Here is a 23,341-nt window from a genome sequence, read left to right as displayed (position 1 = left end):
CTGTATCTCCCATCTCATCTCAGCTTACTGAAGTCATATTCTAAAAAGGGCCAATTCAGGAGGCCCTATTGTCCTAGTTGGAAAGTAATGCCTCTTTCCACCAAACTCTAGTAGTGCTTGTTTCATCCTAGTGCAATTATATATGAATTTGCATCATATGTATCTGTGTACATATCTTATCTACTCCACTGAGTTATAAGCTCCTTCAGAGCAATGATCTTGCCTTATTTATTTTTGTTTTTCCTTCAATGCCATGCACTTAATTAGAGTTATTTTCTGGGTTAATATGATCTTGGACAAGCTGTTGTCTCTATTCCCGATCTGTAACATGGGGATAAAATAACAATAATTAGACCCGTGATAAATAATAAGGTTGCCATTCCTCCTCTGAGATTCTGCAAAGGGAACTGATGATACATTTCAAGAGTTTCTGAGATATTTCAGTGAAAGAAATAATATGACATGCCATTTATGACATTGCTAAATAATGACATTTATATCCTTTCAAAACTTTTGCCTATTTTCCAGGCTATGTACCAGCATAACACATACTTTAAAACTTATCTTTCCTTTTGTTTTTATTTCAGGTCAGGGTGAAACTTTTAAAGTATTTTACCTAATGATGCAAGAAGGACATGTATTTTCAATATGATGAAAAATAACCCACTATGAATTTTTAAATATTCTTATAAAAACTAGGGAAGTGCTATATAAATCAATATTCACAGAAAGAAAGTTTAAAAAAAACCCTCAGTTTAATATGCCTGCTCTACCACCTGAAAGATTATTTGCTTTGTGGTAAGGTAGGTTTTGCTGTGTTAGGCAATACTGCATGATGAATGAAACCAATTTCCCCATGCAGAAAATTCAGAACAAAAAGTTCTTTGTGGCAACTGATACTGTCATTAGTAGCTCTTCTCTTATTTCTACTTTAAGCACTTAGGATTGTATAGGTTGTTTGTATACATAGCTCACAATTCAGTCAGGTAAATTCTGTACTGAAAAATCCAATGTTTAGATTAAGGGAGGAAAGTCTGTTTTTCATTTTATTTCAATATATATTACTCCAGATTTGATTCTCAATTTTTCCACACCTTGATTCACTTAGAAGTCTAAGTACAGTATTCAGAGTCCCTGGCTATGGGTAACAGATTTTAAGTACTGATTAGGCCTCAATGAATGAATGAGATGTACTCCTTTGGTTTTATTGAAGACATTTCCTTAAACAATTAAAATTTCCTGTGAATTGATCCCACACTGAATGCTTTATTGGGTCATAATAAAAGAATTAAATGTTGTCCCTAAATAATGCATTCCTACTCTATTGATTGGGCAACCAGGTAAGGAGTTAGTACAAAATTTTAAAATGCTTCAGAGGAAAACATAATGGAAGATAATGACTAAGAGACAGTGGGAGCTATTTTCTTAACAAACAGAGAATTAAAAGACAACTTTATCTTTTTATGACTCTGTATAGTCCAAATATTTATTACATATGACATACATTCATTGACCTTCTGTAGTATATCAAATGCTTAAAAAAAGAATAGTGTTTAATATGCCAGCTATAATGTATTTGGCATCTATAAAGCAAACTTCAACTGTTGCTAAATAAACAGTAGATCTTCTGACCTTTATATTTATCTGAATAATTCAATTTAAGCACTTTATTGTTTTATTTAGATATGCTATAGATATGAAGTGGTTTCAATTTATTACAATTTGAATGTTAAATAATTTCAGGTTTTGCTCACTGTGTATTTGAAACAATGTTTTTAAAAGGTATGCATGCATTTATTTATGCACATGTACACATGTATATATGTTTATATGCCCATATACAATTTTATTTTATGGAATAATAAGATAAAATATTTGTCTTTCAGAGTGAAATAATGAAAACTCTTAAGAAACGTGTTTTGATAATACATGTCTTTCTTCCACAGCTATTGTCGACTTTTCTCATAAACAGAAATGTTTTTCTCCTAAAATATTCTTCTAAAATGTATTTACTATGATTTCCTTCCAGTGTACTGCCTTGTTCCCCTTCTTCTATTAAGTATCTTCCCACAACATTGTCTGTGCTGCCCCATTCTCTAAACACTGTGAACACTTTCTAAATCACTATACTTAGGAACCAATATAAAATTTTCTAAATAGCATAAATCTTGAATGGTACTTTTTATGACTTGTTTTTCTTCCAGTAGAGAGCAGTGTTGGACATCATATCACAACATTCATAACATCTTTTCTTGGTCCAAAAATCTTATTTCAAGAAGGGCTCACAGAATTTTACAAAACACGTTTTTTGGGGGAAATCAGACTAGCCAACAGGAATAGAACCAAATGCTAAAAAATTACAAGACCTCACAGGGAGAAACATAGAAAGTAATGAAATGTTAAGCTGTTGCTGAAAATATAACTTATTCAAGTTAATTTACATAGCACTCAAAACAGCCTAATATTCTATGGACAAAGTTTGAATTGTGGCAGGACAAGTATGTCATAATTGGGTTGGAAAATGAATGCAAATTATAGTTTTAGAATGTGAACCCTTCAACTGCCGTTAAAAAAGGAGTCAAAACTAATAGTCTCATGACTTCCAGATAGGCTTAAGCAAGCACCGAGGTGGCGCATTGGGATAGGGCACCGGACCTGGAGTTACGAAGACTTGAGCTCAAATCCCCCCTTCTTGGGCACTTACTGCATATGTAACCCTGGGCAAATCACTTAATTTTGTTTGCCTCAACTTCCTCATCTAGAAAACAACCTCCCAAGGTTGTTGTGAGAATCAATTGAGATAATATTTGTAAAAGGCTTAGTACAGAGGCAAGCACATAGTCAGTATTATAGAAATGTTAGTTATTATTAGGAAATTTGGGTGCATCACAAATAATAAATATTAACAATGATCATTTAGGAATCATGAAAGGGGGGTGAGGATGAGACAGTAAAGCTATCTGTGAATAATACCTGGCAGTTATTTCAACATATAATTGAGATGGCTTGCTTGAAATCACCTTAACCCCACCTGAGTGATGAAACCAATGCATAAGCTTAATTGCCACCTAACTGTACCCAGGAGATCTGCCATAGTGGTCTAAGCCAATTTAATTTTATGGTCCTGATTCAGCTGACTTGTCATGTCACAATGCCAAGAAATGCAGGGGGGTAAACACAATAATGAAAGAAAACTATTAATAGTGAATTGAAGGCAGGTCAGACATAATTTGGTTTTAAACCATTACCTAATTAGAGGTACCATTATCTCAGAATATGTAAAAATGTTACTAAAAAGGAAAGCTACCTCTTCTAGTATATAAATAATATATTTTGAAAGTTTTTTTTTCTTAACTCACAGAGTATTCTGTTATATTCAATGTCATATTTTCCATGTGGCTGGTATTTAAATTTACTGTACTTAACTTTTCAGAACTAACTTTTTGCTTTGATGGTTCATTTTGTTGTTATTATATTATGTTGGGAATGAGGGTCATGTGTTTGTTAGTAACTTAATGCAACCTTTTCCTCAAATAATATCGCAAGGTTAAACCCAAAAAACTAATCAATGATAGATAAGTTAAGGTACAGTTGTTGGAGTTTTTTTGGTGGGGAGAGGGGAGTAGGAATAGTTATTGTTTCCATCTTAGCATATATACCATTTCTTTGATTCAGGATGCATAATATTCTGGGTTATAAATACCAGGACTGTATCAAAATTTGTTCTGACAACTAGAAAAGTAACTTGAAAGATGTTAATCTGATCCTAATGGCTCATAATATTCTGAGGCTATACATCCAAATTAGTGATGTACCTAGTTAACTCGCATGTAACCTCCCCCATTAGAATGTTTGCTCCTTGAAGTAGGGGTCCTTTTTCTTTCATTTGTTTACCAGTGCTTAGCACAGCACCTGGCATACAGCAAGCACTCAATAAATTCTTGCTGATTGACTGAAACATGAAACAATCTTTAGTTTTACATAGGCCTCTCCCATTCCTATATGGAAGGCAGCAGAATGGTTGATAAGGGTATGAGAAAGGACACTAAGAATTACAGTTTTCAGACCATCTATAAACATAAATTTAACTGATGCTTTTCTAAATTTGAGATCCTTGCCCAGTAACCAATGATAAGAAAACTCTGCTGTAGGAACTGAATCATATTAATATTGTAATTGTTGCTACAACCAAATCTAGAAAATAAAAGAAAATAAGAGCTCAACTGAAGAATGGTTTAGAGATTCTCCTTAGAGAAGCAAGAAGAGAATTGTCTTTATTTTGTGTCCAAAGACAACAAGAAACACTATTTCATGGGGTACTTGGTCTTTTCATATTACAGTGTTGCATGATAAGCATTTGTAAACAGACCACCAGGAAGATAATTGCAATCCATGTGCCAACATTTTTTGCTAAAATGAAGAGGCAGAGGAAGTCCATGGAGAACACAGTTAAGACTGTTTTAATTAAATAAAAAAATACTTTAATATTCAGCAACTTCAATGCAGAAGAACTGGGCAACAGTATAACTACTTTCTGTAAGATTTGGAATCAAGATTCTAGGCCTAGTATTTTGTTATTGTGCCTCTGAAAGCTTGGCATTACTGCAAGGGGCTGTAGTTAGACTAGATAATGCTATGGGAAGGATTATGAAAAAGAGCTTTCCCCTAGGAAACCTTGCTGTCTTCAGGAGAACAATGAAAACACTTGTCTAACTTGCTATAACAAATTATCTGTTAATATATTTTCTCAGAATATTACCACCTCCACCACCTGCCACTCAGTTAGTTCCTAAGCCTCACTAGCTTTACTTTGAAAAACTTTATTCATCTCCTAACTTTGTATAACCTCGTAACTTTGTACCACTTCTGTTTAATTATTTTGTCATTTCAAATGATTATAAAAATGTTCAGCCTTGCCCATGTTGGTGAAGGGTTTGGTTTTGGCATAAATTTAGCGTACCTGTAGTCTACAGCCTTCTTTTCTATAGTTTTTTTTTTTTTCCCAACTGCAAGTACTAAAGGCTTTCTTTGCCAAGCAAGAAAAAAAGAGTAGTTAGTTCTTCAAAAGAAGAGAGTTAGGAGGTCCAGGACATGATCAGAAAAAAGGGGCAAAACACCAAAAAATTATATATGTGTGTGTGTATATGTTTATGTGTGTATGTGTGTATACATGCAATATATGTGTGTGTGTGTGTGTGTGTGTGTATAAAGTTTTCTAATGAATGAAATGATAGGTTACTGATGTGGAAGTCATTTCTGTGTTAATGATCTATCTAGTTGGCCCATCAGCTCCTAAGATCAAAATCAGTACTAAATAAGAAAAAATTATTGTGTACAGCTGAAGTGCCTACTATTTGACGTATTTTAAAAAGCTGCTAATGCCAAAAAGGGGGGGGTGGTTTGGGGACACTGACTTATCCTGTCTCCATTTTCTAAGTAAGATTAACCAATACGAATTAATTGCTACAATAAAGAGAGTAAAGGAGACTAGAAAATGTCTTAGCATTCAAACGCTTAATCCCCTTGCTAAGCGGAGATATATGACAGCCAAAGGCAACACTAGTTTAGAAAATAAACTTATCTGTAAAAACTTACAGAGAAGAATGGTGAAAGATTATAAACAATAGTGTCTCATAAAACTGTGAGAAACAAGGGATAGGAAAATAACTTTACAGAAAGCTTGTCAAGAAAGCCAATTAATCCAGTGCATAGAGAGAAAAATCAATGATGAAACTAGAAAGCAGACAACAAAAAGTGAAAAATAGGGGCAGGGGAAAATGTCAAGATTTTTATTAAAAGTATTTTCGCCATTAAAGGAAATGAAGGCACTACATTTGGATTTATCATCATAGCCTCCAAAGTGAAGGAATTGAAGGTGACACTGTTTTGAGGTCATTAAGGGATGGAGTCTCAAGATGTCTCAAAGATGAGAGAAGACCAAAAAACTGAAAATACATCTGGACCTTTATTATTAGAAAAAAAGGGAGATCAAGATATAATCAATAAACACCAATGTAAATGCTTATTTTTCCATCTCCATGAAATCTTTATGAAAATTATCTGCACATTTATCAAGGATACTGATGATGAAAATATGAAAAGGAAACAGACAATTTTCTACAGCAGGTCATATCTACAGCAGATATACACCTGACAAAAGGGAATAAGAACAGAAGATTCTATAGTGCTTATTGTCTGTTAACTATAAAATCAAACATTAAAAAAAAAAACTTGATTCAGTAGGACAAAATGTCACTTTAGTCTCTCCTCCAACAAGGTCTTAACTGTGTGCAAGTTAAAATCAATAAGATTCCTTGAGACAAGAATAAGAATGATAAAATTGTTTGATGACTGATTATTAATATCAAGTGAGGTTAACAATATTTATTATTTACAAAGGAGGTATTGGGGGACAGCACAAACGAAGCATAAAAGACAGAGAGAGATGTATGTTCAGTAAAGGTATTTTGGATGATGACATTCTAAATCCAAAGGGGATTCCTTGTAGATGTTGAGGTTCTCTAGGGGCTCCTATTTTATGCACATGACACTCAGCTGATTGGATCAAGACCTAGAATGCCAGAGAGGCTCCTAAATTTGATTCTTATCATTCATAAGAATGTTACTATCAAAAATGAAGAAAAAAAGCAGAGAAAGAATTTCTGTTGTTCAAGTCATGATACGTGGAAGGACATGTAGAGCTATTTCATCAATACATCATCTTAGACCCTATGGATGGAACTGAACAGGAGTGGGGGAAAGTGCCTTTAGGAAAATGCACATTGTTTTAATGTCTCCAAGCAAAGGCTGTTTTTCTAACATCAGTAGCTTTCTGATGATGCTGAACCATGAGTCATGGAATATTATAGCCTCTGAAGAAGTAAAGTTATGAATCATCCAACGGGCAACAGAGAAGCACATGGTGGGCATGAGTAAGCTAAAATCTATCAGCAATAAAGGATGATAGAGGAGAAGTTGCATAACGAATGTCATCAGCAATATATAGCTAGAAAAGGAGGCAAGGTATTATGTACTTAAAAGAAGGAGTAGCTGTTGGCCAGCCTACATATTGCATTTGCATTCCCGTGAATCAATCAATCAACATTAAGTATGCCAGCTGCTGGGATAGATGCTGATGATACAAAGACAAGAAAGCATCTCTTCCCTAAAAGAAATTATATTTCATGTCAATATATCTAGAGTAAGATGTCGAACACACTGGGTGATCCCTTGGGTGGGAGGGAAATTTAAGAAATGACATAGACGTGAGTTTTGCGGAATGAGAATTGCAGATAGATTGCCACCTATACCACTGGGAACAACCACATCAGTGAGACAAAACGTAACATGTCAAAGAATCTAAGCATCAATACTTTTGGGCTGTATTTTCTTGTTACAAGACCAAAGCAACTCCCTTTTTCTGGTCATGCATATCCCTGATCCAATTTTCTACCCCTTCTTGAGTTATCATTAGCTTATGATATATCTTACTCACAACCATTGCCTTTTGAAATTGCTGAATTTCTGATTTTTCTAAGATTACTGGATACCATATTTCATAGTCATAAAGCATGACCAAAAAGCTTGGTGTTTAAAAATAAAGTCTTTCATAGCAAGGAATAGCAGCCTGGGGTCCCTGAGAATGTATCAACACTTCCCAAATGAAATTCAGTCAAATTCCCTCTTACTCTTCAATTCAAAATCCAACTCAATGTTCCATCTACAATGTCTTTGTTTGATACGTGTACTGAAAGATTATGTCAACGAGTTTCCAGAATAATCTGTAGAATAAACACTCTTCATCCACTCTGTTGTGTACTCTCTCCTGTTATGTGATTTGTAGGTGGATGGGAATCTCACTGAGCAAATCCTATAGTGTTAATACATTTGATGAAGTTAATGCAATGTCACCCAAAAGCCAGTACATCTGAAGAGTTCACCACTTATAAAGAATTTTTCTCTTCCTGGACTTAGGATGAGCCTTTCTCCATTATATCGGCATCTTTGCCAATGATATATCTCTTTGTTTTGGACCTCATTTAATTTTGATACTTCAAAAAAATAGAAAATGTGTATTTGTTCAGTGGATCAGTCACATCTGACTCTCTGTGACTGCATGAACCATAGCATACCAATACTATCCATGGGGTTTTCTTGGCAAGGATACTGAAGTGGTTTGCCATTTCCTTCGCCAGAGGTAAACATAGGTTAAGTAAGTTGTCCAGGTTCACACAACTAGAAAATGTCTGAGGCCATATTTAAACTCAGGTTTTCCTACCTTCAAACCCAGTGCTCTATCCACTGCTATCTAGCTGCTTCTCAAAAATGTATATAAGTATATACTAATATAAAGTAAAAGAAAATAAACATGCAAAGCAAAAAAAAATAACTTAACAGATTAATAGTGCAAAGATTCTGTTTTGCTTAAGTGAATAAACTCTACCAACAGCTTTATTTTAGAACACTGCATTTGGAGTCAGTCGGATAATAAACATTTATTAAGTACCTACTGTGTTAAGTGCTGAGAATACAAAAATAAAAATAAACGCAATCCCTGTTCTCAAGAGCTCGAAGTCTAATGGGGGAAATAACATGCTGATAATAATGTACAAATAAACTATATACAGGAAAAACTGGGAATAATCAATGGAGAGAAGGTGGATCAGGACAGACTTCCTGTGAAAGATGAGATTAGATGGGGCTTGAAGGAAGCTAGGTTGGTTCACTGTTGTCCTTCGTTCTCAAAGCAAAATGATATCACTATGCTTGAGTCAAGATTCAATGTGTCCAGCTGTGGCTGATCAGACCCATACGAGCTCTGAATGCTCTACCACAGGTCAGGCACAAACAGTCCGTGTGAACATCTGGGGTGGACACTCCAAACTTGCACATCCTGCATTTCCTTTGAGCTGTTTCATCCGCTTTGCTCATAGAGCGCAGCATCTTCTCTGATGTGGGCACACCCTGCTGAGCGGTCCTGTGTCAATGTCTCCCATGTCACACAATTCCAAGGTTCTTGAAAGCGACCCTGAGAGTGTCCTTGTATCACTTCTTCTGAGCACCATTTGAACTCTTGCCCTGTGTGAGTTCTCCATAAAATAGTCTTTTTGGCAAGTGTATGTTTTGCATTTGAGCCAGGAAAGCCATGAAGAAGAGACCAGGAGGAAGAGTATTTCAGGCACGGGAGATAGCCAGTGATATCTCAAGATACCTCAAGTTGGGAGACGGCAGTCTTATTCAAGGAAGAGCAAGAAAGTTAGTGTTACTGGCCAAGGACTATATTAAGGGTTGGGTAGGGGTTTAAGGTTTAAAAAGGGTGGAAAGTTGGGGGAAAGGCCAGGTTTTGGAGGGCTATTAATGCTAAACAGAGGATTTTACATGTGATCCTCCAGGTGACAGGGAGTCGATGGTGACATTATCAGACCTGTGCTTTGGGAAGATCACTTTGACAACTGAATGAATAGATCAGAGTGGGAAAAGACTTGTGTCAGGAAGACCAACTAGCGGGCTATTGATAAGGTCTAGCACCAGGGCAGTGGCAGTATCAAGAGGAGGGAAGGGGGCATATCATGAAGAGATATTACAAAGGTAAAAACTGGCAGGTCTTAGATATAGGTTGGATATAGGGGATGAGAGAGAGTAAAAAGTGAGAAGACTGTAAGCTTGGATGACTGGGAGGATGGTGATAACCTCAACAATAACAGAGAAGTATGAAAAAGTAGAGGGTTTGGAGGAAGAGATGATGACCTCAGTTTTGGACCTTCTGAATTTAAGATGTCTTACCGGACGCTCAGTTCAGGGAGTCCAATAGGTATTTAGAGATGAGAGACCGGAGGTTTGCAGAGTTTAGCTCTGTATAAATTGATTTGAGAATCATCAACCTAGAGATGATAACTGAATACAAAGGAACTGATGAGATTAAGAGGCTGAAGACCTAGGTTCAGATCCTCACTATTTTTACTATTTATACGACTTTGGGTCCCTTTTCAACTTCAATCTCTTTTGTTTTTTTTTGGAAATTTAGGAAATTATACATGATCTCTGATCATAATTTATCATTATACTGGCACACTCTATTCTAATCTTTTTATATTTGCTGTAGGTCTGAGCTAATTTAAATAAAGTATGACAATATCTGAAAGTGACTACTAATAACAGTCTAATAACTAATAACAACAATTAATAACAATAAGCTCCATGTTCATCTATATTACCTTTATGTTGATGCTACATGTATAGGTTAAAAATTGGACTTGAATACTTTTTGAAAATTGACTTTAAATTCAAGAATTTTAATCACTCATTCATTATAGCAGTTTCTATTTGCCACGATCCCCCCAAATGTTGCCTTCAAATTCTCTAAATCTTACTTCTCACACAAAGCCAACAGGAAAAATAACATAATAGTAGCAATTCATATTTATGTAGGACTTTGAAGTTTACAGAACTCTTTCCTCACAACAAAATAACAAGGGAGGTTGATTAAGTATTATAATTTCCATTCCACAGATGAGGAAACTGAGGCCTAGAAAAGTTGTGAAATAATTTGCCTATGATCCGGTAGCTAGTTTGTTAGAATTTTAATCTATTTGTGACTTGAAAGCCTTTCACCACACCACACTGCTGGTATTTAAATTACTTGTAAAGTTCAAAGGGCTGAAAAAAACACTACACAGCATTTTTTTTTTGAAAAGGATAACAATGAGAATTAGGATCAATTTAGAATTTAGCAATCGATACATTATAAGAGATTTCAAAATTATCAGGTCAATTTTTTAAAATGTGCTTTTAAGCTTTCCTAGAAATTTCCTAATTTTAGAAAACATAATGATCTAGCCAAAGACAAAGCCTGATTATGAATTCCAGGCTAATATGTGAAAGGGAAGTAATTATTATCTGAACTCAGTGAACTAAGGTCATCAAAACAAGCTAGTATGGAAAAGCAGATACCCAGAAATGAAACAGCACAAAACAATATCCCTTTGGTTAAAAAAAAATAAAAAAGCAGACGCCAACACCCAAAACAACATTACTGTGGATAAAGAACAAAGTATGAAATGGAAAGTCATGATCTACATACATCCTATGAAAAGGCATGAAATCCCACCAACTATTCTTTGTAACAAAAAGTAGGAGAGAGCTGAATAAAGTTTCTCATCAGTTTTAATGATTTAATATAACAAAAAATAAGTTAGCATTCTTCTCTCAATACTTAGGGTAATGAGAGCAGTTGCATGTGAGGGGGCAGAAATTATGCCCATTTTTGAGAGGTGATGGAGAAGAGTGAGTCTTTCCTCATAGCACCTGATCAGAATTTAATTCTGCTTAGTTATTTATTAGGGAATATACAAACAAATAAACCATATCACTACCAAACTCTGGCCTTTGGAATGCATGTTGTTAGACCATATGATAGCTAAAATACTGTTAAGATTCCATGTAAAGATACTCCCCCCCTCCCCAAATCTCAGGGGAAGGGGCCAGTCAGAGACCTAGTGTTTTCTGGCATGAATTCGTTCATAGCACATTGTCTGCTCTTTACGGAGTTATTTTGCTACAACATAATAAAATTGCAAGGGTGCACGTGGCAGATAGCTTATCTTGCTTCCACTTTAAAGCTTTAATCAATTGCTTTTAGCCAACCCTTGTTTCACTTTCCTTCTCATCAATGGGATTCATTTTTTATATCTGACTCTAGGGGTTACTATCTTTTCTTGCTAATATATCCTATACCTAGCTTAAACTCTGTGTCCTCTTCTCATTTCTCTCATATTATCTAATTTCTCTTCTTTTTTTCCCCTATCTTCCCTTTCTTCTTTTTCTTCCTCTCTTCTTTCTTTTCTGTTTTCTTCCCTTTTTCTGTCTTCTCTTTTTTCCCCTCCATCTCTCTCTTTCTCTTCTAATAACTCCACTTTACTTTCTAGAGAAATCAATGAACTTTTGTACAAGCCCTAACTCTAAGTTTCAGGTAAAAAACAAAAACAAACAAAAAAACCCAACCCCTCTCTATGGATAAATGAGCCTTCAGTTCAATTCCTTAGATTCTATAATAGAAATTCCATTAATTTCCCTCCAGAGTTCTGGGAATGTTATTTTGAATCAAACTTCTGTTCTTATTCCTTTTTTCATGCCTCCCCTCTCACATGAGGAGAGAGTACTATAAAAGTACCTGTTTTAAAGAATTGCAATAGAAAGCCTTCACATCTGGACCAGTGATTTTTCTCAAACTTCAGCATAACTGTAGCTTTGCCAAAATGTTATTTTCTTCCTTCTTTCCTTTTCCTTCCCTAATTTACTCTAAAGAGTAAGGGACAGAGGGCATGCATACCAAGGAACAAAGGAAAGTGGTGGTTAACAACTGTTAAGAGACCAGATTCAAAGAAGAGAGTAAGAGAGCGAGGGAAAAGAAGAGATCTTGACAAAAGGTGGGCAGGAAGAACTGGAATAAAGACAATTTATCATGTCTTATCCTTGTTTTTCTGGGAGAAGAATGGAGGGCCCTAACAACTACCTCATCTTGCCTGGAAAAACTGACGGGCATGTGTAGGTCCACAAAGTAGAGCTAAGGAGAATGAAGCAGCAAAAACCAGGAAGAAATACACCTGATCCCTTGAGAATGCTAGAGAGAAAAGGGCAAAGACAGGAGTGTATGTAAATGTGAGGTTTTTTTTTCCCTTTCTCATAAACTTTTTTTTCTTATACTTTCCCTAGAATCACACTAGAATTCCAGGCATACACCTTTGATAGGGTTACACACACACACACCCCAAAACAAAATCCAAAAATCTTGTGATTGGGTCTCTGTCAGCAATAAGGAGTAATGTGATATTTATCCAGTAATGACAAAGCATTCCCTCTTCATATTTGCAGTATCTCAGCAAAAGTAACTCCTCAAATATTCAGAGGCCTAATTCTTTACTCAAACATGCTAGTTTTGTGAAGAAATGAGAATGTTTCTCTATTACATTGACACTGATGCCACTCTTCTCCATACATCTTCCCAATGACAACTAAATTAGCCTAGGGAGATACCTACTTAACTATTTGGTTGTGGAGAAAGCCCTTTTGAAAAGTGTAATATAAAGATGAGCTGTTAATATTCCTGAAACATAGCCTGCTCTTTGAAATTCACTTTTTATCCATAATTAATCATGGAGATCTTGGTCTTGAAAGACACTGCTATGATGTAGGGGCTCCCAAGGATATTCACCAGTGCACTGTATATGAAATGCACTTTGCCCAAAGATAGTGGCCAGTGTGGGAATCTAAAGATGTCTTAAATACTAACATGAAAATAAAATGGAAAAAATAGCTTATATTTTAAAGGGATGATATACTTTACAAAGTATAATGATTTGTATCTCTGACTTACTTATAGATCAGTTCTACTGGCCCTAGTCAAATGGTACATAACAACCAAAAATATCAATGATATTTCTGATGCTCTGTAAGACATCATCTTAATGACATTTTTCTCCCTGCTTTGATATATGCATAGAATTTTTCTCATAATATCATTGTATAATGTCCTCAGTGTCCATAGGAATCCGGTAAACAAAGCTGAAGAGAGATGATTATGCACTATGTTGATGGAGAATTCACTCTGACGTTACAAACTTTCTCCTTCTACGGGCTTTTTCTCTTGCCAATCACAAGCAGTCACTCAATGAGACTTATTTAGTGTTACTGTCTATATCTTGAGCACTACAAAAGTCCTGTAGAGAGGCTTGAAGAACTAAGGCCTTATCTCAAGAAATTTACCATCTATTTGTGGATGCAGATTCATGAAATACCTTATGAGTAGGAAGATAACATGTTAACAAGTATAAGATAACACAAAATCTATAGCATGCTGTATCTCTAAAATATACCCATTACCCATTGTAATGGCAAGCAAAGTACCACTTTTTGCTGTTTTTTTCTTTTGGAGTGCTTCTCAGTGCTAAGGCAGTCAAGTGCCTTTGACTGAGTCTTTGATTGAATCAAGAGTCTTTGATGACCTGCTTAAGTTGCAAGAAAGCAGAAGTCACATGAGATTGAGTCACATGCCTGTGATGCCCTCTGTGGGCTGACCCTGAAGAAGTGTATATATACTCTAAGGTTAGCATTTTGCTTGAGGGGGCCCAGTCATTGGAAGAATGTTCCATGTTATTTGGCTGGATGAGACTCTGGGTAGCCATTAAGGAGCCCCCCCACTTTGAAAACCCAGATGTGGGTGCTTCTGTCTCTGGTAACTATTTCTGGGTGCTGACTTTTCCCCCATAACTAAGTGAATGATATATGTATGTTTAATTAAAGTGAGACTGTAAACCCCTTAAAGTTAATTTCCTTAGAAAAGCCAATCAAGGAACCTGTGCTAGCAGCCCTCCTGTATGCCAGTGTTGTTGGTCTTACACCTCCACAGAAGCTGTAAGCAGCATTATTGCTACACCCATTAGTAACATGCAGTGATTGAAATATTGATATGGTGGGGCTGAAGAGCTCTCCTTGAATCAGAGCTTCCTGATTTTATAAAAGTAGAAACTTCCTTTTTTTAAAACCAACATAATAAAAAAAGAAGTTGCAGAGGACTGATAAGTAAAAGAAGGTAGTTGGGAAGGAAATTAACATTACTGGCTCTGACAACACTGACAAAAAAACCTTTGCTTGCTCCATTTTCACATGGATACTAGCATACACAAATGTCTCTCCAAGGTGAAATTAACTTGACTCTGGAGTCTCTCAACAGCAGTAGTGTTTATATAGCTTTAAGGGTTAAAAAAAACCAGCATAATATTTAGTTGCTATCTGCCTACTTACTTTGTAATGATGCAACACAACTTCATTAACAGTCTTAAACTGATAAGTAAATCTTCCAGGAACTCAACTACTCCAGCTAATTAAGTGGCAGATGGGAAAACATGGAAGTATAAGACCCATTCTCAGATATAGACAGTTTCCTGGCAAAGAAACCCACAATACAATTCCTACAGTGGAGCATCTGTGGAGTCAATTGAATGAAGGAGAAAATGTTTGTCAGCCAATGCCCTTCAGTAATCATTCAGGTATGCTTCATGTGAATTAGTTTGATTTGCATTGAGATGCAGACATGTGGCTCCAAGTTTAACCTCATATTAGCAGTACTGACTAGCAGCCCGGCTTTTCCCTGCAACTTGCAAAGAAAGGATAACTCTAATCTTCCTTGCTTCCATTCTCACTTTAGACGGATCCTTATGATACAAAGTTTATAGGATCATAGATTTAAGAACTAGAAAGGGTCTTAAAAATCATCTTGTCCAAAGCTCCTCATTTTGCAGATAAGGAAATTGAGGCCCAGAGAATTTGCCCAAGGTCAAACAGCTATTAAATGTTAGAGCCAGGATTCAAGCTCAGATCGCCTGAACCCACACAAAATACGTTATTTCCTTATACCACTGCTTTTTGAGTTCTGAAGGCTCTTGTTATGGCTAAGGCCAACTGAGTATAATTTAGCAAATTGGTTTATATTTGTAAAGGTATGTGTTTTCTTTTCTTTTTAATGTTTTCTGAGATTTCACAAAATTCTAAGGCAATAATCACTACTTAGCACAATTACAGTCTAATTTTAATTGATTTTGTTTGATCTTTACCATATCTAGGTTTCATTTGATCTTTTGTGTCCTTTAATAAAATCAAGAATCACATATTCCTAGACAGGTGCTAAAATGAATGCTCTTCTGCCCTTTGAAAGTTCTAATTTGGCATTTAGACCTTTCCATTTGAGAGAAAGATGCTATATATTTAATAACCTGATTAGTGACTATAATCCTAAATGACATTTAAAAAAAACCTCTCTTATGCCCAACTACACCTAGAAAGATCAATTTGCATTTCTTTCAACATATTTTCATTAATTGAAAAGTTTATTTTAATCACATGATCATCTCTGACATTCTCAAGATTTAGAACTTGTACATGATTCAATTTCAATTACATATTTAAATCCATTTGTTAATATTTCTAAATCTTCCCCAACTTCCTTACCTTTAGTGTATGGACAATTTGCAAATTTGTTAAGTCTAACCATTCTATTTCTCTCCCGGTTTAATTTAACTATTAAGCAGAATCAAATGGAAACCCAAGTCAATTGTGTTTTCAGTTAACACTTTTAGAGAAAATACTATACATGTTATTAAATTGGCACTTGAACTTAAAAGATGGAAAAAAGTATAAAATATAGATCTCAGATCATAATACATTTTTGCATGCATTTTCAGCATTTATCTAGTGTAAATTAAAACTGAAAATTTTCCATGGAGGTTGTCAACACTTCTACATATAAACACAAGTAAACAAGCTGTAATCCATCTTTATCACACAAATTCTCATCCTACTGTTCCTAAAGTTGGAAGTTTAAAAATCTATGTAAAACAACAAAAAGCATCAAAGGTCTCCGACATCAGATGAACTTTGGAGGAAAGCTTAACAATTAGCCTGTCGTTTCAATTTTATGAACATTTTTGAGTGAGTCATCATGCTCTTTTCCCATCTGCAAAATTCAGCCTGGTCACTTTGGAATTATTGCCAACCCAGCAGAGAAGACAACATGGGTGGATAATGGTGGAAAGTAGTTTTATCCCATGTTCACAAGATGACTTTACATCTCTCAGTGTAGAAAATATTTTTGTCTCATTATCATAAAGAATTCCATGAACTTGGGGCCATGATTCATGTCTGTTCACCCTCTTAAAATTCTAGATTGTGGTGGAGTTATTAATGTTCAACCTTTCTTTTGCTCACCTCTAAACTGTGAGGAAAAATGTTTTAATATATGCTTTTTATTGCCTTCTTTGCAGCTTTTTTTTCTAAATGAATTCATTGTAAATGTCTTCCTCCCCACCCTTCACCCCCAGTATTTCCCTTTCACTGTCCTCTTTGGTTCATAATTTTTCTAATGTCTTTTGAAATCAAATCCATCAGGGGATCTATTATTTTCTTAAGAGAAAACCAATAGAGACTAGTGTCCTTAAAAAAAAATCTGGCTAGTATAATCATATGAATATATGCCCCAAAAGGCTTTGAAAAAAACAATACACAATTAAGGCAGGCAGATAAGGGCATTTTATCCAATCTTCTGGAACTCTCAAAACTCCCCCAAATAAGAATTATGTATAAATGTAAAGTAATTGTAGCTGTCTCCAAGGGCAAAGACACCAAAAAGTCAAGAGGTACCAAACTGATGAATTAAGAAGAGAGAAGGTTAATCTATAATCCTAAGCAACACCTTCCTCACCAGCACCTGTATTCAGCCAGTATATCAAAATGGGACCCACAGGCTTGTGTTCTGCAGTCGCCGCTGCTACTACTGCAGTCTCTGCCAACATACCCTGCCCCCAGCTCTTGCCTCACCATTCTGTGGCCACAAGCAGGAGACCTTAATTCTTCCTTACCCCACATCCATGGAAGTAGAGGAACATGAAAGAAGACAGATGTTATTACTGTGGCAGTGGCATGCTGCTATTATAGCACTCAAACAGAGAAGGAATTGGGGTAGGGCTCCAATGTGTGTGTTGAGCAGCATCAGGCATTTAGGAAAAAGGACTGGCATTCAGCTGAGGCCAATTCTGTTCCTTCTCGTCCTCCCCCTCCCAAAAGTCACTGGGGGCAGAGACTAAGGCCATTAAAAAGTGAACTCCCCAAGCTGAGAGGAAGTTGATGCAGCTTTGAAGTCTATCCCCGAAGGGGATGTGTCTTAAAGGGGTAAGAAAATTCACTGAAACTGAGCAATAGGGGACTATAAGGAAAAAGGTCTGAAATTACCCAAGTTTTCAGGAGGAAAACCTTGAGTACAAGAAGATAAATCACCAGAGAAAATACAAAAATCAAACAGAAGGGAAGATGGTCACCAGGACATTTAAATAGGTCCAAATATCTCTGAATAAATATTACAATACAAATGAAATTGAATCTATACCTGATGAAGGTGAGAGAGCATAGAATCATCAGAATATTCCCAAATGGTTCAAGAGAGAAAGAAGAATTGTGAAAGCAGAATTTAAGGCCTACACAGTAGAAATAACTGGCAGAAAGTGGCGGGGGGCGGGGGGGGGAACAAACTTGAATCCATAATACTGAATCTCTTAAGAGATGCAAAATAGAGGAAATGTGATTAGAAATCCAAGGATAGGAGTGAAAAAACAAATCTGCAAGATTAGAAGTGAAAAGCAAAAGAATTAAAAGAAAACACAGTCTCTGCTTAGGATACTTAGAGATAATCTAAAGATCATAAAATTTCCACAAGAACATATGGAAAAGTCAAAAAGCATTTGAATTTTTGACATGAGAAGTCAAAAAAACTTAAATACAATAATGTAAGAAATAATACAAGAAACCTGTCAAGCATATCTGAATACAGAAAACAAAAAGCTGATTTCACTGAATGCACAGAAGGCATCCAGGATAACAAACAAAGAAATAAAAATCTACCCAGCAAACTGTGACATGTGATGGTCAAATTTAACAATTCCAGTAGCAAACAAAAAAAGACAACAAGCCTGCCTGTTACAAACATTACAAAACACAGGCATAAAAGCCATTTTAAAATAAGAAGTATATCTAAAACCAAAAGGTACTGCAACACAGAATCATTAAAACGTTTCCTAATTTGAAAAAAAAGGAGCAAAGCAAGAATACACCCTCCCCCCGTATTTGATACTAACAGAACTGCTAAGTATAGCAATAATATAAGCAGAAATTAAAGATTTAAACATAGGGAGAAAAGGAGGCAGAACTATTTCTATTTATTGACTATATGTTTGTTTACTTAGAAAACTCCAAAAAATCAGAAAAAGAAACTAAATTAGACAATTAATTATAAGTAGCAGACCACTAAATAACACCACTTCTCCCCCTCCAAAAAAAAAATGACATTTCTGTATAACAATAAACAATAGTCAGTAAGAACTAATAGAAAATAAAGTCTCATTAAAATAAGTACAAAATTCATAAAATACTCAAGAGTCTTATAAATATAATTATAAAACACTTCTCAAAGAAATAAAGAATGGCTTACATTGTTGGAGGGCTATTCAGTGCTCATGGCTAAGCCATAGTGATATAATAACAAGGATAGTATTTCCCTAATTAATTGAAGATTTAGCACAATAATAATTGAACTGCCAAAAGAATATCTTACAGTATTACAAAAAATTTTTAAAATTCATTCATGAGAACAAAAGTTCTAGAATCAAAAGTAGGAATGATAGGGAAATAGCACTTCCAGATTTCAAATTATACTCTAATAATGACCAAAACTGTATGGCAGAGTCTGAAAAGTGGAAAAGTAGAACAGCAGAACAAACATACCAGATAAAGAAAATAATAGTTTGATAACTGTTGGAAAAAGTTGGAAAATTGTCTCACATAAATTAGATTTAGTCTATCATCTTACAACATATACCACAAGAAACTCAAAGTGGTTAGAGTAGATGAGTAATAACACCACAGCAAATATATATGTATATGTATATAGACACATATGTACACACATATTTATATATTCATATACATATTATATGTGTACATATGCATGTATTTATAAGAAATTCAAATTTCAAATATCTTTCACAGCTATGGCTGGGGCAAGAATTTTTAACTATACAAGAGACGGACGAGATCGTAAAAGACAAATTTAGCCATTTCAATCACATGAAATAAAAAGATTTTATACATAAAAAAAAGATTTTATGCAAACTAAACAAATGTAAGTAGCATAAGAAGGAAAGTGCTGATTTGCAGAAAAAAAATTTACATTAAACGTCTCTGACAAGATATCCAAGAAACATGATGGTGATGATGATGACGATGATGACGATGATGATGATGATGATAAAAGCTAGCATTTATATAGGTAGCAGAGTGGATAGAATGCTGGGAACCTCAGACATTTACTAGCTGTGTGACCCTTTGTTTGCCTCAGTTCCTCATCTAAAAATGGAGATGATAATAATACCTGCCTCCCAGGACTGTTGTGAGGATTGGATGAGATAATATTTGTAAAGTGCTTAGCACTCAGCCTGGAACACAGGAAGTACTTACTATATACATGTTACTTATTATCATTATTGTTGTTGTTATTTTGCAATTTAAGGCTGGCTAGAGCTTTCCCTATCTTATCTCATTTAGTCCTCAAAAGATCTCTGTAAGGAAGGTACTATTGTCCTCCCCATTTTACAGATAAGGAAACAGAGGCTGAGAGGGGCAAAATGACTTACTTGTCCAAGGCCACACAGATAGTAATTATCTGGAGGCAGGATTTGAACTCAGGAGTTTCTGACTCCAAGTCAGTACTTTATGTACTACACTAGCTACCTGTATCTTAGACATATTAGATAAAAAGCAATTCTCCACTGGATAAATGGATATGAACAAATAGTCCTCAAATGAACAACTGCAAGCTATTAACAACTATATGAAGGATTATGCCAAATCGTAATAAAAATACAGAAAAAGTATTTTTTTTTTTTACTGAAGAACACAATTTTTGATACATCGGTGTAACAGAATGTCATTGCTTCATAATGTCACTGCTTCAAAAATATGAATACTACAGAGAAATACGGGAAGAGGAAGAAAAATTGAAAAGATTTGCAAAAGCCAACTTAACAACTGCTTCCCCCATCAAGGACAGGAGTACCACCACATGTGAACTCCAGCATCATAGCCTCCAAAGTGCTTACAGAAGAAGAAAAAGTGGTACTTGTGCCAAGAAAAGGAGCCAAACGGAACCAAGAAAATATATGGAAGAGATTCCTGATGGAGATGATATAATGGTGAAGGTAATGAGGAACTGATAAACAAGGTATCTGAAGGATGTGAAGATACTAATGACATAGAAAATAAAAACACTTGAACTTGTTCATATTGCAGCTTGCTGTCTACAAAATATCTCTATTTAGATGGCCCACTTTTAACTAAATGTCAAAAATACATTCTATTTTTTTAAAAATTGCTTCCCAAGCTTATCCATACCAGTAACCTTCCAGCTTTCCAAATACTTCCTCCCTCTCTCCCCTTGCTCCTTACAATCAGTCCATGATTGATTTAGTTTTGCTAACGTTTTTCTACACGGTACTCTAGATCTCTATCTCTTCCCTTCTTCATTCCCATGGCCAAGGATGATGGAAATACATTAGTACAAGTACAGGTGCTATGGGCAGCTAGGTAGCACAGTGGATAGAATGCTAGGCCTAGAGTCAGGAAGACCTAAGTTAAAATCCAGCCTCAGACACTTAATAACTGTGTGAGCCAATCTGTGTGTGGGCAACTCTCTTAACCTTGTTTTCCTTAGTTTCCTCATCTGTAAAATGAGCTGGGAAAGGAAACAGCAAAACTCTCTAATATCTTTACCAAGAAAACCCCCAATGGGCTCATGAAGAGTCAGATGTAACTGAAGAATGACTGAACAACAATAGGTGGTAACCAGATCATGCCTAGAATCTTTAAAGGCATTTTCCATTATCTGTGCTGCTGAACTGGACGTTCTGCGAGGGCAAGCAATATAATTCAGCCCATGATACGCCTTTGAGCATCCCCCTTTGAGCTTTACATCTCAAAGACCTAATCTCCCCAAAAACTTTTCCAGACCTTCTTTATGTTGCTTGTTGTTGTCTACACAACTACCTTTTGTATTTTCCTTTAGCCTTTCCATTTTCCTCAATAAGTTTAACCCTTATGCCAATTTATTCACACACATCTGTCCCTGGTTATATGTACTCTAATGTTCCCGTGATTTTATTTTATACTCATTTGTATTTCTTTCATATTTTCAATTAGACGGTGAACTCCTTGAAAGGCAGCATAGTTAAGGGGAATGAGAACTATACATGTAGTCAGGAGACACTGGGATTCAAATTCTACTAGTTCTTAACAGTCATAATAGATAAATCACTTAACCAAACTGAGCCTCAGATTATGCGTCTGTAAAATAGAAGCAGTGATACAGTTGTACTACCTCACTCATAGGTTACTTAAACGAAGAAAATGAAATAATGTATGTAAAGAGCTTTGTGAAAGGTAAACATTTTGCTATATTATACAAATGTCAATCTTGCTACAGTGGCACAAGTCAGTAACCATTACTACTGGGGAGACTTCATCTCATGTGGTTGTAAACTGCAGTAAACTAAGCCAATTGGGTGTCCACACTAAGTTTGGCATTAATACAGTAACCCCCTGGGAAGGGGAAATTTGGAGGCAGAGACCTGCCTGAAATCTCCCCCAAACCCCTCCAAATACATTTAAAAAATGACTCTAAACAAATTCTAGAGGACACTCCTCACAGTTCCAGGACACAAGAGTCCTTGCGGTCACTCACAGACCAGAGCACAGACCAGGAAAGGAGTAAACACCTCTCCTTAGTTCATACCACCTTGGAAGAACTGAAAACTTACAGGTCCCTAGAAGCATCTCTGAAAACAGTTGCACAAAACCCCTGAAGCTTAGGAGAGTGCACCCACCCTGGAAGCAGAGCCCTACTTTAACAATCAGTTAAAAATAAAGTAATAGGCTGGGAAAATGAGCTAACAACGAAAAAGAAAAACCAAACCTCTGACTATAGAAGGTTACTATGGTGACAAGATCAAAACGCATACTCAAAAGAAGAAAAGAAAAATACTAATTCGTCTCAGACAATGGAAGAGCTCAGAAAGGATTTTGAAAATCAAGTAAAGGAGGAAGAGGAAAAATTGGGATGAAAAATGAGAGCGATGCAAGAAAATCATGAAAAACAAGTCAACAGCTTGGTAAAGGAGACACAAAAAAATACTGAAGAAAATAAAGCCTTAAAAATAAGCTAGGCCAAATGGTGAGAGAGCTCCAAAAAGCCACTGAGAAGAATGCTTCAAAAAGCAGCATTGGCCAAATGGAAAAGGAGGTCCAAAAACTCACTCAAGAAGATAATTCCTTAAAAATTAAAATGGAGTGAATGGAAGAAAACAGAGCAGGTTAAATCGCCTAATCAGAGTGGGATCAGGCCCATCCATCCCCTGTACTTCCAGTCTAGGCAAGATGGGGAGATCTAGGCTGTTGTTGTTGTTTTAACAGACTAATTGAATAAAATCTAAAAACTTTTAAAATGTCAACTGTCATATGGTGAGGAGCACAAGTTAAGGAGTGATGTTGATAAGATGGAAGGTGTCCAAAAGAGGACAACCAGAGTGCTATAGGGTATTGAATCCATGTGAGGACCAGATGAAAGAACTGGTGATACTTAGCTCATAAAGGAGAAGGCTTAGGGGCAGGGGTATGCTGGAGCCAGCTAACCCTTGGGTTACCAATTGTTAAATTTCTGGTATGAGCATTTCTACCTCAGAAATCAGGAAAT

General features: G+C 35.7%; 1 protein-coding gene across 1 annotated transcript in view; it reads right to left on the bottom strand.

Annotated features, from left to right (window-relative positions):
* GULP1 (GULP PTB domain containing engulfment adaptor 1) overlaps positions 1 to 23,341 on the bottom strand; it is a 149,614-nt gene that overhangs the window by 84,961 nt on the left and 41,312 nt on the right. The gene's annotated exons all lie outside the window — the stretch shown is intronic.

The sequence above is a fragment of the Trichosurus vulpecula genome, chromosome 2 (assembly GCF_011100635.1).
Source record: "Trichosurus vulpecula isolate mTriVul1 chromosome 2, mTriVul1.pri, whole genome shotgun sequence".
Taxonomy (NCBI): Eukaryota; Metazoa; Chordata; class Mammalia; order Diprotodontia; family Phalangeridae; genus Trichosurus; species Trichosurus vulpecula.
This window is presented reverse-complemented; position numbering and strand designations above follow the sequence as displayed.